The sequence below is a fragment of the Dermochelys coriacea genome, chromosome 6 (genome assembly GCF_009764565.3).
Source record: "Dermochelys coriacea isolate rDerCor1 chromosome 6, rDerCor1.pri.v4, whole genome shotgun sequence".
Taxonomy (NCBI): domain Eukaryota; kingdom Metazoa; phylum Chordata; order Testudines; family Dermochelyidae; genus Dermochelys; species Dermochelys coriacea.
In genome coordinates, this window is record NC_050073.1 from 100,663,587 (window position 1) to 100,679,774 (window position 16,188).

A 16,188-nucleotide genomic window follows, 5' to 3' on the forward strand; every position below is an offset into this window, starting at 1 on the left:
GCTTAGCACTTTAAAAAAAAAACACTTAATCCTAAACCAACAAAAGACTTTGGGGTGGGTAACAGTGTAACTCTTTGCACAGAGCACTTTCTAGTGGATGAAGAGATACGAGGCTGTTTGTAGGTAAGGAGTTATCACATTCCTGCTTTATTTATTTGGAAATATATGTTAATCAACATTTCTATATAGTTACTAGTGTCAGCTGATGTACATGAGCACATCAGAATTTACCAGCAGTAAATACAAGGGGTATGACATGTACAGCAGTGACAGATTATTTTTCAGTAGGATTTACAATTTTCCCCAGGAAGAGCAAGCTATTGGTGCTTCGATCAATAATCATCATCAGGAAGGGCCTGATGAATTGAATGACCGGAGGAAGAGATGAAGGAACCATTTCTATGACAGTGACTGCTGCTGCTGCTTCAGTGCTGTTCTCATGAACATTCATCAGGGCTGCCATAAATATAAAGGGAAGGGTAAACACCTTTAAAATCCCTCCTAGCCAGAGGAAAACCCCTTTCACCTGTAAAGGTTAAGAAGCTAGGATAACCTTGCTGGCACCTGACCAAAATGACCAATGAGGAGACGAGATACGTTCAAAGCTGGAGGGGGGAGAAACAAAGGGTCTGGGTCTGTCTGTGTGATGCTTTTACTGGGGACAGAACAGGAATGGAATCTTAAAACTTAGTAAGTAATCTAGCTAGATATGCATTAGATTATGATTTCTTTAAATGGCTGAGAAAATAAGCTGTGCTGAATGGAATGGATATTCCTGTCTGTGTCTTTTTGTAACTTAACTTAGAGGGATTCTCTATGTTTTGAATCTAATTACCCTGTAAGGTATTCACCATCCTGATTTTACAGAGATGATTCTTTTTACTTTTTCTTCTATTAAAATTCTTTTTGTAAGAAACTGAATGTTTTTTTCATTGTTCTTAAGATCCAAGGGTTTGGGTCTATGCAAATTGGTGAGGATTTTTATCAAACCTTCCCCAGGAAGGGGGGTGCAAGGTTCTAGTGAGGATTTTGGGGGGAAAGACATTTCCAAATGACTCTTTCCCAATAATAAACCCGGTTAGACGTTTGGTGGTGGCAGCAAAAGTCCGAGGGCAAAAGGTAAAATAGTTTGTACCTTGGGGAAGTTTTAACCTGAGCTCGTAAAAGTAAGCTTAGGAGGTTTTCATGGAGGTCCCCACATCTGTACCCTAGAGTTCAGAGTGGGGAAGGAACCTTGACAAGGGCCTTGTGAACAGCCTGCAAGGAAACAAAACAAACATTACAGTCTAAGCACAGAACAGTAGGCACTGGCTGAAAATGAACATGCTCACTTTTAAACCAGAGCTCTTTGAAAAATCAGCTGTAAAGACATGAGCCCAATAAGAGCAGGACTGATGGAGCACAATGGAAGAAATACAGACAGCATTCCCAATGAGTTCATTAGGAGTTTTGTCTGTGTAAGTAAGTACTGCAGGGTTAGGTGCATCAATATTAAAAGACTCAGCTGGAAGATTCAAATCACTACAAAGAGACTCTCCTATTCACTACTCCTAACCACAGAATAGTCTCTCAGAATCTGAAATAAATGTCTAGTGAAGAATTAGTTTACAGCAGAAAATTGGATCAAATTCAAGAGGAATGATGACCTCGGAGGGAAAGAAACCAGCTAGCTGAGCTCCAGGTATCAATTCATATGTCTAAGTTCAAATAGTGATTGATTTCTTTGTAAAAAGTTCTGTATTTGGAACTCTCTGTATTGTGTCTAATGTGACCTAAAGTATATTCTTTGCCAATGTTGGTTTAAATTGAAAATTATTGTGGGATATTATATTTTAGTTGTCAGTAATGGTTAAACTCTTCTTCTGTGTGCACTCATGTCTTCATAGAGTCTGGAAATATTAAAAATTTACAGTGTTAGATGTAATGAGCAAACGTTATCTGTGATGAGCAAGTTATTGCTTCTTTCTAGGAAAGACAGCTTTTCTAAGGTCCACTCCTGCCTACATGAATGGCACTGGGAGTCTTGCCAGTGACCTCTACGGGAGCAGGATTAGGTCATTTATAGTTATACACATTTTAAAACAATGGGCCAAATCATCAGCAACTGATGATGACATAACCAGCTGATGGATGATTCCACTTGCATAGAGGAATCTCAGGATAGTCTTCCCAGCCTGTCTCAGAAGGCGCAAGTCTGGGGGATAAGTGGCATGGCTAAGGTTCCTCTATGCCCAGTGAGCTCTTGATATTTGAAGGGCCCATGGGGGCCTCTCAATAGACAGCCTTAGTTTGAACAACCATCAGGCTGCTCTATTTTATGACTAAGAACGTGATTATGTCATTCTGGTCACCACTGTCAAGGAATCTGAGTTTTGCCATTTTATTTCAACTTTTCCAGGACAGTGATGACCTTTTGTGGTCCCTTGAATTTTTACATTTATATGGACCCTGCTGCCAAGCATTACAGTTTATTAATTCAGTTTGATCTAGTCCTCTTTGAAATGGGAATAGATAAAAGTGAACTAATGAACTCTTAATGTTACAGTCGCTGACAAAAGTAATTTAGCCAACTGTCAATGCCCAGCAGCAGGGTCCACACAAACAGGTGGTTAATTCACTTTGACCAACTGCTTTGGGTTAACAGTTTGCTAGTTTGCTTTGACCTCATCCCATTTCAAAGTTGAATTAACAACTGTTGTTGTGCATCAGCAGGGTCCACGCTGTTGCTCTGACCATTGTGCAAAATTATCTATTTTTTACCATGACTGTGCTGTGAATGATGCATAATTTTACTGTGACAAAATTGTATCCATATTTATGACCTATCTACCAGCTCCATAGTTATGAGTATTTAAAAATAGCATGAGGGTAATGATGACCATATGCTAAGCTGTACTGAACATAGCTTAGACACTGCCCAGGATGAGGATGATTTAGGTGCGGACAAATCCATTTACACCACCTCTGTTTACAAACTTACTTTTGAAACCTTCAGCTTGGGATTCTCAGTGATTCCAGACAGATCAGCATGGTCCTCAAATACATCAATCACACCCAATCTCTTGAATATCTCTTTGATGTCATAGGAGCCCAAAATAGAAAATTTTGGAATGTACAGTTCTATTCTTCTGTTGAAGGCAATATAAGATAATGATAAAATATTGCATTCAGATAACCCTGTGGAGCCCTGCTAGATAGCGATGCCTGAAATAATTCTTGGGAATGCCCAAGAAGTCCACTGGGAATTTTGCATTCTTTTGGGAGCAAATCCAGTCCCTAGCACTCTGGCTGTAGAGAAACCCTTGTCAACACAACTGACACCATTTTTCTGTGAAGCATGAGGCTGAATTGGCCATGTCGGGATGCGGTACCTCTATACTAAGCAATACTAAGCAACCCTGCTCAGTGCAAATTACTTTTACAGCAGTACACAGAGGATTGGATTCCTCCTGAGGTTCAGCATCTGGGATGGAAGGACTTGCCACTGCATGGATTCTCCTATTTCTCACCCTTGGGGGGGGGGCACCCAAGAGCTTACTGAGCATGAGTCTGAAAGGTATTTTTATGGAGCAGCTCTGCAGCTATTCTACAACCCAGTGGGGCAGAGGGGGGATGTTCTAACCATCTGCCCCCTTCCTATCGGCTCAGCATCTAATCCTGTTACACAGCCTGATACTAATCTCTGGTTTTCCCTCTTTGGAATAGTACACGAGGATCGTGAATCTATTGAAGAGATGAGGCTTCTTATAATCCCTCTCTTCATTCTTCTGGGCAGTGAGGAACGCTTGAGAAACTTCTTCCTTTCCAAAACATCCGTTCCATAAGGCTGCATCAATATCTTTATTCAACAGACTATTACTGTTCATGGCAAGAAACCAAAGAAGTTGGAGATGGAAAACACCCATTTTGGCCATCTTTTCTATTCCCCCTGCCCTGCTTCCTGACAATGCAGGTTTCTGCCTTACAATATACATTTTGAGTTCTTTATCCTGTCCAGTTCTAATTCTTTTTTTAAATTCTGTCATGTCCTTAGGGCAGTGTTTCCCAAACTTGGGACACCGCTTGTTCAGGGAAAGCCGCTAGTGAGCTGGGCCAGTTTGTTTACCTGCCGCATCTGCAGGTTCAGCCAATCGCGGCTCCCACTGGCCACGATTCGCCGCTGCAGGCCAATGGCAGCTGTGGGAAGTGGCGGCCGGTATGTCCCTCAGCCCGCGCTGCTTCCTGCAGTCCCCATTGGTCTGCAGCGGCGAACCGCAGCCAGTGGGAGCCGCGATCGGCTGAACCTGCGGACGTGGCAAGTAAACAAACCGGCCCGGCCCTCCACGGGCTTTCCCTGAACAAGCGGTGTCCCAAGCTTGGAAAACACTGCCTTAGGGAGACCCTTCCACGGGCCCCTTTGTTAAGTAATGTTTCATGATATTTGGATTACATTTTCCTTTGCTTGATTTCATGCCTAATTATTTTCCTTTGCTTACCACTCCTACTACTTGCTGCTGCAGGCACTGAATCAACAGCAGAAATCCCATTGATTTTAATGATGCTGGACCAGATCCTGTGTCACTAAGCAATTCCTGTCTCTGCTTGATGTTTGCTATTTCTCTGCATGCCCAGAGCAATGAAATTTGGGGTGTGTAAGTAAAATGTCAACTCCAGCCTCATGATAAATGGTGAACAATTAGAATTTGTATCTGGCCCAATAAATTCCCATGGGTATTTACAATGCTGTCATTTACAATGCTATCATATACCATGAACGTATGTCATATACATATATCAGTCTTAGTCGTCATTTGCCTGCATTGTGCATATTTATGCATTTCCTCTTAAAAGTCTTCTCTCCAATCACTGTTTATTTTTTCTGACTTCTCTGATTTCCCAAGACTCATTGACATATTTCTGGTATTAAGGTGCCCAGCACTGAATTATGTTCCACTGTACATGCAATCTCAGCAGTGCTCTGTAGTATCTGGAATCTCTGCATATGCAGCATGATATTACATTGGTTTACTTTTGCTGTCACCTCACATTGCAAATTTATTTCTCATTTCTTTCTGCTCTCACCTACATTGTCTTCAGCAATACTGATTTCCAGCTACCTCCCTCCCTTTGAACACCTGTATCTTGGATTATTTTTTCCTGCTGAATTAGTGTACATTTTTCCAGATCAAGTCTTTGTGTGGAATAGCCTGCTGAATTCTAGGCAGACATTATATCAACATTCCCTGGCCCTGATTCTCTCACTTACATCAGTGAGAATCAGGAATAACTCACTGAAGTTAGGGGAGTGACACCAGTGTAAAATTGATGTGAGATCAGTGAGTTAATATCAGTGAGTTAAGTCTTACAATGGCAGCTAAATGTCATCCTCCACCTTTTTAAGGATGGCGTAACTGTGGCAGTGTAAAGATAAGGGCTCAAGAATAAGTAGAAAGTCTCTGGCAGAAATGGGAATAGCCCCTAGATCTCCTGACTCTCAGTCCTGTCCCTTAACCACAAGACCATCCTGATTTCTACTGCAGCTCCTATTTGTTGAAAGTAAAAAGCATCACAGCTTTATTTTTGTTTAGTTCTTTATGGCCATTGCATCACTGAAACCTCCAATGAGTCAATATAGTGATACCCAAGGACCTGTGGCACCCAGTTTAATTTTGTCTACAATTTGGATTCTATACTATATCTACAGTAAAATATCCAAGCAGAAAATAAGAAAAGGAGTACTTGTGGCACCTTAGAGACTCACAAATTTCGTGAGCTACAGCTCACTTTATCGGATGCAAAAGTGAGCTGTAGCTCATGAAAGCTTATGCTCAAATAAATTTGTTAGTCTCTAAGGTGCCACAAATACTCCTTTTTTTTTTTTAAGTGATTTTACGCATTTAAACACAGTTTCTTTCAACAGAGCATCCTCTGCTTGCTTCATTTTTTCTTTATCATGCTGATAAATAATGTTGTAGCATTTCCATTATAAAGTATTTCCATCAGCTGACAAGACAACTCCTTATCATAGTGACTGTTATTATATCCATGTCGGATCATCATATTTACTTTAACTGATGTTTTCCCATCCACAAAAAAGTCTGCTTTATGGGTGAGCGAATCACTGAAAGGATTTTTCCGGTAGGCTGTGAAAGAATGCAATTGAAAGTGTGAAAGAGGATTTATTATTATAAACCACACTAAATCAAGTATAATGAATCTATATTTATAGATTCAAGGTTTCTCAAAGCCAATTTTCCTAAGGGGATTTTTGTTTCCCATCATGTTAGTAAGACTCTTTCAATGGTATAATGGGCACCTCTAATGTATTGAGACTTTGTGGGGGCTGTTAAAAGTCCTGAAGAAAACCATGAAATGAAATTAAGTAATCCTGTTATTTTCTTTTAAGATGTATTTTTGAGGTAGTTTCACATGAGGCTGCTTTCTGACAATTTACAGGTAATTAATGAATTAAGTTTTTCCTATGAATTTTAAACTTTTAGAGCTAGATTCACAAGGGGAATTTAGGTGTTGCAATGCATCATTATTTAGGTTCTTGAAGAGGAAAAAGGGAGAATATTTTCCCTTTGGTGGCTTGTGTCTCCATAAATAGAGCAGCTGTTAACATGATTTCTCTTGTGATTTCTAGAACAAGTATTTTTGGACTAAATCTCACAAATTTAAGACAAAATTATTTGTATTTCTATAGCTCAAAGGCTCTGAAAGAGCTATAAAAATATTAAGGAACTAAGCTTCAGAATACCCCTGCAAAGGAGGTATTACTATCTTCACAGTACAGATGGAGAAACCAAAGTACAGAGAGCTTATGTGACATGCCCAAGGTGGCACAGCGAGTCTGTGACAGAGGTGGAATCAGAACTCATGTTTTAGCCTTAGCACCATCCTTTCCCTCCACTACACATTACTAGGGCAATGCCTGAGACACCCACTCAAGTCTGGTCTTGCATAGAAGATAATGGTTACGCCGTTTTCTAATTTACTTTTAAATCATCATGACTCAATCGTTGCTATATTGAGAACAGTGTCACCCCACCCTTGATAGGATTAACTAAAATACCAGGGTTGTTTTTTTCCCACAACTTTAATAAGATTTAGGAGCTAGTTACTGTTCTGCTGAATATCATTTCATTTCAACAGGTTGATTTCCAGGCCTTAAAATCACCTTTTCATGTGTTCTGTGTACATTTGCTCAACATATCTGACAAATCACTATGTAAAGTTGTTTACCAAATACACATTCAATTTGGATTCCAGATACTGCAAGATTTTAAAGAAAATGTCACGACTCTTTTTGCAAAGACTGGATAGGTGCTGTTTTCTCTCTTTATATAACAGCACGAGAAGTCACCATAATCTGATAGGCCACCATCTCCTACCAGAATGAAAATGTGCATCTGATTACAACAATTCATGAAGAGACTTAGCCGCTTAATTTTTCTGCATATTTCATATTGAATCATGAAATAAATGGCAGAACAAATTTTTCAAACATGAATACATAAAGCCAGTCACAACTGACCTGGTCTTCAGATATCCTGAGCACTGTAGTCCCCATTGACCTCAAAGAAAGTCTAGTAGTTCTAATAATGTCACCACTTACATTTAGATGCCTAATTATGACTTAAGGGACCTAATTTCAGATACCAAGTTTTGACATTTTTTCATATAATCCTCCTGGAAAAGCTTTCCAGACATAATTATTTTCAGTGCAGTTGATCTCATAGGCCTAACAATCTGTTGAATACATTTAAAAATGATTGGGGATTTTTGTGTTTTGTTTCAGATTACAAATCAGACACTGAAAGTTTATATTGGCAATAAGTAGTCATTGGTATAACATGTCTCGCCTTTAGAGTAAACATAGTTGACAAGAACCATTAGAATGAGTGGATCAAGACCCTGGACTAAGTTGGCAATTTTCCCATGGGTTTTCTTCTCTATATGATCATTGATCTGTTTCTCAGCCTCTGGAGAATTCTGGAAATTACTTGGAAAAGCTTCTACATCATATAAGCTTTTGATGTCATCCAAAAACTTCTGTAGCAGTATCAGCTTCAACAAAAAGGGCATTTCCCAGATTCAGCTGGACCTCACTGTCAGGACGGTTTAGCAAGTGAACGAGATCATGAAAACCTTCATGTATCTCCTTCTCCTCAATCTCTGTCAGGTTAAAGGCGAGTCCTTCCAGAATCTGAGTCAGTGTGGTTGATTTAGCACCTAGAGCGACCATGGCTAAAGCAGCGGAGATGCTCAAAGGAGAGAAGAAAGAGAAGAAAATATTCTTCTCAACTGAATCTGATGTAACCTGCTTGTAGAATCTAAATGCAAAGTCAGCATTGCTGGGAGCTATTTTGGAACAAGCCGGTGGTTTGTTTTTAAGGTTTCCTTCAACACTGGGATGATGTTCCTGGGGCTTTGTGTCATCATGGTGGTCAGGGTCATCATGACAATGGACAACAGCAAGAAGTCCAACAAGTAACAAACTCAGATAGAGGGTTGGCTTCATTTTCCTTTGGAACAACTCTATGAAGAAAGAATGAAAGTCATTATATCTATGGACTAGTGTAATGAAATTGTTCTTCTCTTTCCATGTAAAATTAGATCTATTGATTATTTTCCAGATATTACTTTTTCCTGTTGTCCCACTCTGCTATTACTGATGCATTTAGAGAGGCTCCTTCCCCTTGGTTTTCTTGCAATTCTCAGATATTTCTCCCCACCTCCCTTCAAGTCAGTAAGCCTTCAAGAAACTGGAGGCTTATGAAAAGGAAAGGGGATTGGCCTTATTAGACAGTCAGATGTGAGACAGCTATGTCCATCTTTGAAGTCAGAGAAAGGGTACAAGTGAGGTAGGCATGACTTTTTTAAATCTGAATAGAGTGGACAGAGAGGGACTGTCTGGAACAGTTTATTTCCTCTGAAACAGTTCACCCACCCTTGTCTTTAAGAACCATCATGTTTGTTAGTATTAATAGGTTTGTAAAAAGGTGCATATCAAATGATGTTTTCTTTCTATAATAGCACAGCTATATCAAAACCTTTTCTAATGATTCTATAATAGCACAGCTATATCAAAACCTTTTCTAATGATTCAGTAACAATCAAAGCCATACTGGGCTCAGTTCTCCCCTACTCCTGAGCCCCACTTGTGACATATGAAGCAAACAGTCATGGGGAGCTAGTTACAGCTCTCTGAATCAGAACCAACTTGGCCCACATATGGGTTAGAGTAGCCCAGCTGCTACTCTCTCATACAAGTGTCACATTGGAATAGTGGAGATCCATGACCCCAGCAACTGGATCTGCATAAACAACAGATTTTGTTTTTGGCTTTTTTGGGGTTTTTTTTTTTTTGTGTGCTTCACTGGTAATTCAAACCAAAAACAATTTTTTTTTAAAAATTTTCAGCAAGTCAAAATTGTAAAAAATGGCTCCCGGTCAAGATGTTCTTGTCTGATTTTGAGCATTTTAAATATTTTAATAATAAAATTAAAGTACATTTTGAAACAAAGCTGTTGTGAACTGAAAAATCTAAATGTTTTGCTTAGAAAACATTGAAACAAAATTTTTTTTTCCTCATTTGCCTCCCTGTTTCAGTCAGAAAAAAAAAAAGGAAAACTGACATGAATTCTCAATGTTTTTCTCTGCAAACCAAAGCACAGTAACTGTGGGCAAACGCAGCAGTCTCACACAGACTCTTTGAAATGTTTTTGGAAACAAGCCCACAACTTCTAGGTTTCTTTCAAGGGTGAAAAAAGGCCTGAGTTCTAAAATTCACAGGCATTAGTTGCAAAGGCCTATCCACCTGCCTTAATCTATAGGGCTATATCTACCATGGAAGCACACAAACTGGTAACTAGGACTGGGGAGCTCTGTGGAAAGAATGGTGAAGGAATCCTCCTGGACAGGGGGCAGAGTAACTCCAGGGCCACTCTCACAGCTCAGCAGTTACAGTACCTGTTGAAGCAGTTACCCCTTCCCACCTCAATACCCTGACCAGTTATCAGACCCTGTGGCTACTGGAACTCCAAGATGTACAAGGAGAGTAACTCACAGCTGTGTCCCTCCTTGGGCTTCAGAACATACTTTATCTGTGCAGCAAGATCCTTCCCAAACCTTCCTCCCCAATCTGGTGTGGCTTGCATGACAGAGAGCCCTAGCAGGGACCAGGCTCAGCCTGACTCTCCAGCCTGTATGACTTTACAGGGCTAGCAGTTTACTAGGAAAAAAACCATTCCTTGTAAACTGAGCACATTTGATCTGGAGCCAGTGCCCTGCTAAACATGCGGCCCTACAATGTCTTTTTACAGTCACTATTCAGAATATAGCCACACTTTAGGGACTGCATTGAACTATTCTTCAACGTTTGCCATTAAATAGTGTTTGACTTTTAGTCAAAGCACAACCTCACAAGGGTACCAATTTCTGCTCTTCCCCTGAGTGACTGCATAAGACAAGCAATGCTACAAAGCAGATTGTTCTCTTTGGCCATTACAGAATCACCCACAGGAGAATTAAATGATCCTATAAACTAAACTCCTTATAACATGAACACAGTGTCTTTAAGGAAAAATTAACACAGTACTCGCAGTATATTCAGAAGGATCCAGCTGTGTCTATCTGATCTGCACTGCTCTTTGCTCCATTATTTATACTGCTGAACAGCATTAAGCACCTTGCCCTCTTATTAAATATTACATAGGTCAAAGTAAAATTATCAATGAGGTCAGACCAAATGCTGATGAAGCTAGTTTTCATGGACATCTAGGTTCATGGGCCCACCATCTATGCACATAGAGCAGACTAAAGCCAAGGGTCGTGCAGTCCAGCTAGAGGGTAGTTGTGGCTATGATATTTCTATGTGCCTGTAAGCCTCCCTGTGCAAACACACTTTGGAGGTGAGTATCCCAGGATGCACTTCCAAAGCACAAAAGCTATGAAGCTCATTACTGTGTTTAAACCAGCAGGGGTCAGAGTATACAGCTGTAGTGGGGGAGCCAAAGACAGCACAGGTGTCAGCCACTCTTTCTGGAATCTGGACCAAGGGACTTTTCTGTATGGCTGATTGGAGACTTACATGGCTGAAGACAGACTTTCCTGAGAATCCCCAATCTTACACTGGGACCACATGCCACATCCTTCACTTCTCTCACATGAATCTGCACCTGAAAGGAGGATGCAGAAAAGAGACACCACCCTCTGAACCTGTTGAGGTTTCACATGGACTCTTCCTCTGCCAAATTTTTCCACTCTAGTGGATTGGTCAGTTTTCTAATATCCTCAGCAAGCATGTCCTTCATGAATCCTTGCTCATGTTAGCTGTAAGAATCGATCTTTTATTAATATGAGTAGAACTGGAATTACTGATTTCCTTTACACCAGCTCTCTAACATTGGACCTCTTCAATTTTTAGAAAAACAACCATCTCCTTACTCATTAGTGAAATCCCCCATATGATTAACAAGAGCAAACACATTGGAACAATAACAACTATAATTCAATAAAACTACATTAGGCCAGCTCTTATCTGGCTTTAATGAGAAGAGTTTGCAGGATCAGGCCTATGTTTCAAATGATGACTCTGGTTGTTATAGATTATGGATGGGGTTTTTAGGCATTGTACTTGTAAGTCACTTAGGACTAGATTTACAACAATAAGCTAGTAGCTCAGTGCACCCACATGGGATAGAGGAAACCTATACTCAACTCCCTGATCTGCTGGGTTTGAAGAAGGGATTTGATCCCTACTCTTTCACCTCCTAGGCTTTAACCACCAGACTACTGGCTATTCTACAGTTTCACTTCTTTCTTTCCCTACAATGACATATTGGTATGTTTCTTTACTAGTCTCTCCTTTGTACCTTTTCATTAGGTGTCTTCCAATGGGTGTTAATGTTGACAAACATATTTTGTATTTATACTAATGCACAAGGGTAAAACCATACTCTCTGCTGTATGAATGACAGCACAGGAAGTTTGACTAATTTACACTGCATATCTCTTTGGAATGTGTATGTGTCTGTCTAATTACAAAGTGCTGCTGGCAAGAGGAAGAGATAAAATAGCTCTATTCCTGCCACTTCAGGGCATCAGTGAGATTAACATTTAATGGATGAGATCCTCAGCATTGCTCCAACCCCCTTAAACTAGGTAAAAGGGCCAGAATGTCTTAACAGAGCTCTAAACTCCTGTTTCCGGATGGGGATGAATTCTTCTGGTACAGGCATACCAGAAAACAGCCTTAAAGTTGCCTTCTAAGAACTCCCTCTCAAGCCTCATATAGAGGGCATTGCCAAGGCCTGGGCTGAGGTTTGGAGGAGTCTGTTGGGGTGAGACCTCAGCAGTGTAGAGATTCCAGGCAGCCTGGGGTTAGGGTGCTGTGACTTAGATAGGCCACCAGGGCTGTACGTTGGAGGTAGTTCCACCACTTGAATAACCCAGAATTGTGAGGGTACAAGGGTGAATTGAAGCCACCATAGACCCGCCAACCCTGGGCTGATTTCTTTGCATGTGCCTCTCATATATGTTAGTTAAATATCCTCACAGGTTACCTTATGGACAATTCAAAACTTGCCAGAGTGTTTTAGCTATACAGGAATGCATAAGGAAATGCCCCATGAGTAGGGCTGGCTAGAAAACAATAATTCTGTGTTTAAAAAAAAATGTTGAGGTTTTTACATTTGTTTTCATTCCCATGCAGAGCAAAAATTAGACGTTTCAAAAAATTTCACAAAAAGCAAACACCCTAGAATAGTCACCAGCTCAGGGTACTTACCACAGATGGATTGGAACAGGAACTTAAACTTGGCTCTCCTATATTCCAGGCAAGTACCCTAGTCACTGGTCTAGGTTGGGATGTGCTGCTCTCATCATACTGTGACTAGAAATTCCATGCTGAACCTGAGAAATCTTGATGAAAATGCCAAACTCCATATATTTATGCAAAACATTTTGCTTTTTAAGGAAATGGATTTTTAACCAGCTCTTAACCTTGAGTGTGATAAGAGTATGAGTGAGATGCTACCTTGTATACTGAATTACACAAGATTATTTGCTGAATGGTTGCCAAAAAAGTACATAAACCTAATAATCCCACCTCCTTATTGCTAACCTCACCATTTCCTCATTGACATAGATAATAAAAATACCCCCTGTGGGAAAACAATATTGTTAATAATCACATGGTAAAGCTGTATTAGAGAGTGAGTTATAGGACATGGGGTGCACTTTGTTTATTTCTGTATTGAAAGTGGAAGGGATTTTCTTGTGCAGGCCAGGACTCTGGTAGTAGGACTGGTTATTTTGATAATGTGCACCGTATGTCAAATACCATTTCCTTACCAGGCCTTTTCCTTGGTTATCAGAGATTGGGTAATTGAGTTTTTCATGACACGAGTCTAATTTCTAAGCCAACAAAGATTTTTGGAGCAGGAATTACAGATTCCTTGTTCTAATTTGTTTTTTGACAGGGGAAGAAATATCAAACTGTTTGTGGGGTAAAAATTGCCATACTCATATTGTATTTGTTCAGGATGACATGTTAATTACAGTTCAGTTATAATTACTAGTATCTAGTGGTCTGAACATGCACAGAATCATGGGAATTCACACACCACTTAGTAGAAGCACTGCAACATGTATAACAATGGATACATTATTGTTTTTCAGCAGGGTTCATGATTTTCCCCATAAGGAGAAGGCTGTGGGTGGTTTGATCAACAATCATCAGGCCAGGTCTGTTGAATTTAATGGCAGGAGGTGAGCCTCTAATGCAGGGGTGAAAGTAAGTTAGAGGACTTACCGGTACGCCGGAGTCCTGAGCAGGGGGCGTGGCCTCAACCGGAAGAGGCAGGGTCTTAAATCCCCGGGCCCTTTAAATCTTGAGTTAAAGGGCCAGGGCTCCGCTGCGGTAGTGGCAGCTGGGAGCCTGGGGCCTTTTATATCACCCCCGAGCTACCAGCTGCAGAGGTGGCTGGGAGCCCCGGGGCTCAGGGGCGATTTAAAGGGCCTGGGGCTCCAGCTGCTACTGCAGCGGAGCCCCGGGCCCTTTAAATCACTGAGAAGCCCTAGGGGCTCCCGGCTGCCAATGCTACCCCGAGGCTCTGGGCTCTGGCAGAGCTTTAAAGGGCCTGGGGCTCTGCTATGATAGCAGCTGCTGGAGCCCCGAGCCCTTTAAATCCCCGCCTGAGCCCTGCTGCCCGAGCTCTGGGGTAGTGGTGGCGGGGCTCTGGCGGGGATTTAAAGGGCCCCGGGGCTCCAGCCACCACTACCGCCCCGACCCTTTAAATGCCTGATGAAGCCCCACTGCCGCTACCCCAGGGCTTCGACAGCAGGGCTCTGGCAGGGATTTAAAGGGCCCCGCGGCAGTAGCAGCGGCTGGAGCTCCGGGGCCCTTTAAATCCCTGCCAGAGCTCCGCCACCACTACCCCAAGTCTTTAAATTGCCTTCTGGGAAAGCCAGTCCTGGTACGGCACACTGGATCTGACCAGTACACCAAACCACGGCGTACCGACTTACTTTCACCTCTGCTCTAATGTTATTTCCATAGCAGTGGCTGCTGCAGCCTTAGTGCGATTCTCATGAGCATTCAGCAGGGTCTTGTGAAGGGGCTGCAAGGAAGTAAGCCAACTATTACAGTCAGAGGACAGATCAGGGAGCAGCAGGTTAAGATGAACTTGCCCAGGCGCATCAATGAGAGGTGGCGAGGACACCCCCTCCCCAAATCCCTCCCTAAACCATGGCAACCCTGAGCCGAAGGGGTAGATGTAGCCTCCTGATCCAATAGGTGCACCATACTAAATGGCAGAGGGGGCACTGACCACCCATAGCAGTAACCTCTGGCCCAGCGCAGCAACCCTAATCCTGGCCCAGTGCAGAGGAGAGGTGGTGGGGGGATGGACTGGAGAACAAGCCTCCCACACCACAGCAGTTGTTGTGCTTTTGGGCTTAACTAACATGAGTAATTTTGTATCATCTGCAAATTTTGCCACCTCACTGTTTACCCCTTTTTCCAGATCATTTATGAATATGTTGAACAGCACAGGTTCCAGAACAGATGCCTGGGAGGCACCACTATTTACCTTTCTCCAGTGTGAAAACTGTCCATTTATTCCTACCCTTTGTTTTCTGTCTTTTAACCAGTTATTGATCCATCTGAGGGGCTTCCCTCTTCTTCCATGACCACTTACTTTGCTTAAGAGCCTTTGGGGAGGGACCTTGTCAAAGACTTTCTGAAAGTTCATGTCCAATATACCTACTGGATCACCCATGTCCACGTTTGCTGACCCCCTCAGAGAATTTTAATAGATTGGTGAGGCATGGTTTCCCTTTACAAAAGCCATGTTGACTCTTCCCCAACAAATTGTGTTCATCTATGTCCATACTGATCTGTTCAAAGTTTAAAGAAAATTATCAGTGAGGATGTTTGATCCTTGTTTGCTGTACAAAATTTCTAGACTCACCTTATCAGCAGACTCTACAGTTCATTAATAATAGTAGTATTTTATTGCTTTAGAATAATGAGAACTTCAAAGAGGCTTTGACCCTGAAAATTTTAATGTTGCTAATATCTTAAAATGGCATTAATTGATTGAAAGTTACTGAAAACCAATACAACCACAAAAGCAAAAAAATTAGACTCAGACAGGTTCCAGACTCAAAATTTCAGGTCCCAATGTTTCTTTAGTCAGTAACAGTAGCAATAATGCAGTTAAAATTTGGAAAGGCAGTTCCTCAGACAGTATCTGCATTTTGTATGTGCATCTGTGTTAATTCTGTGAGTTTAAAAGTAGTTTAGAAGTCCCTAAGAAAGTTCCATGGCCCCAGTGTGCTGCACAAGAACAGGTGTTGTGGAGTTATAATTTGTCTCCACCTTCCTCTGTTTTAGAGGAAAGACTAACAAGATAGCTAGAATATGTGACAATAGAGATGAACTGTTGGTAGGCAAAACAAGAACTGTTGGAGAGAATAAGGCAGGTCAATAGTGGAAATTTTTGGCGGTATAATAATATCCTTTAAGGGTGTGAATTTTTATAAGATTTAATAACATACCAACAAAAATCCCTTGTGTGGACGCAGTTATACCAGCAATTTTTACAGCTTATTTCATTTGGAGAAGTAGTATAAGTTATTCTGGCCAAAAAAAACCCACCTCTTTTTCCTGTATACGTTGTCTCCACTGAGGGTGGAGGT

General features: G+C 41.3%; 1 pseudogene; it reads right to left on the reverse strand.

Moving 5' to 3' along the window:
- Positions 1–274: 274 nt before the first annotated feature.
- LOC119857700 lies at positions 275–8,510 on the reverse strand (annotated as a pseudogene).
- Between the last annotated feature and the right edge of the window lie 7,678 nt (positions 8,511–16,188).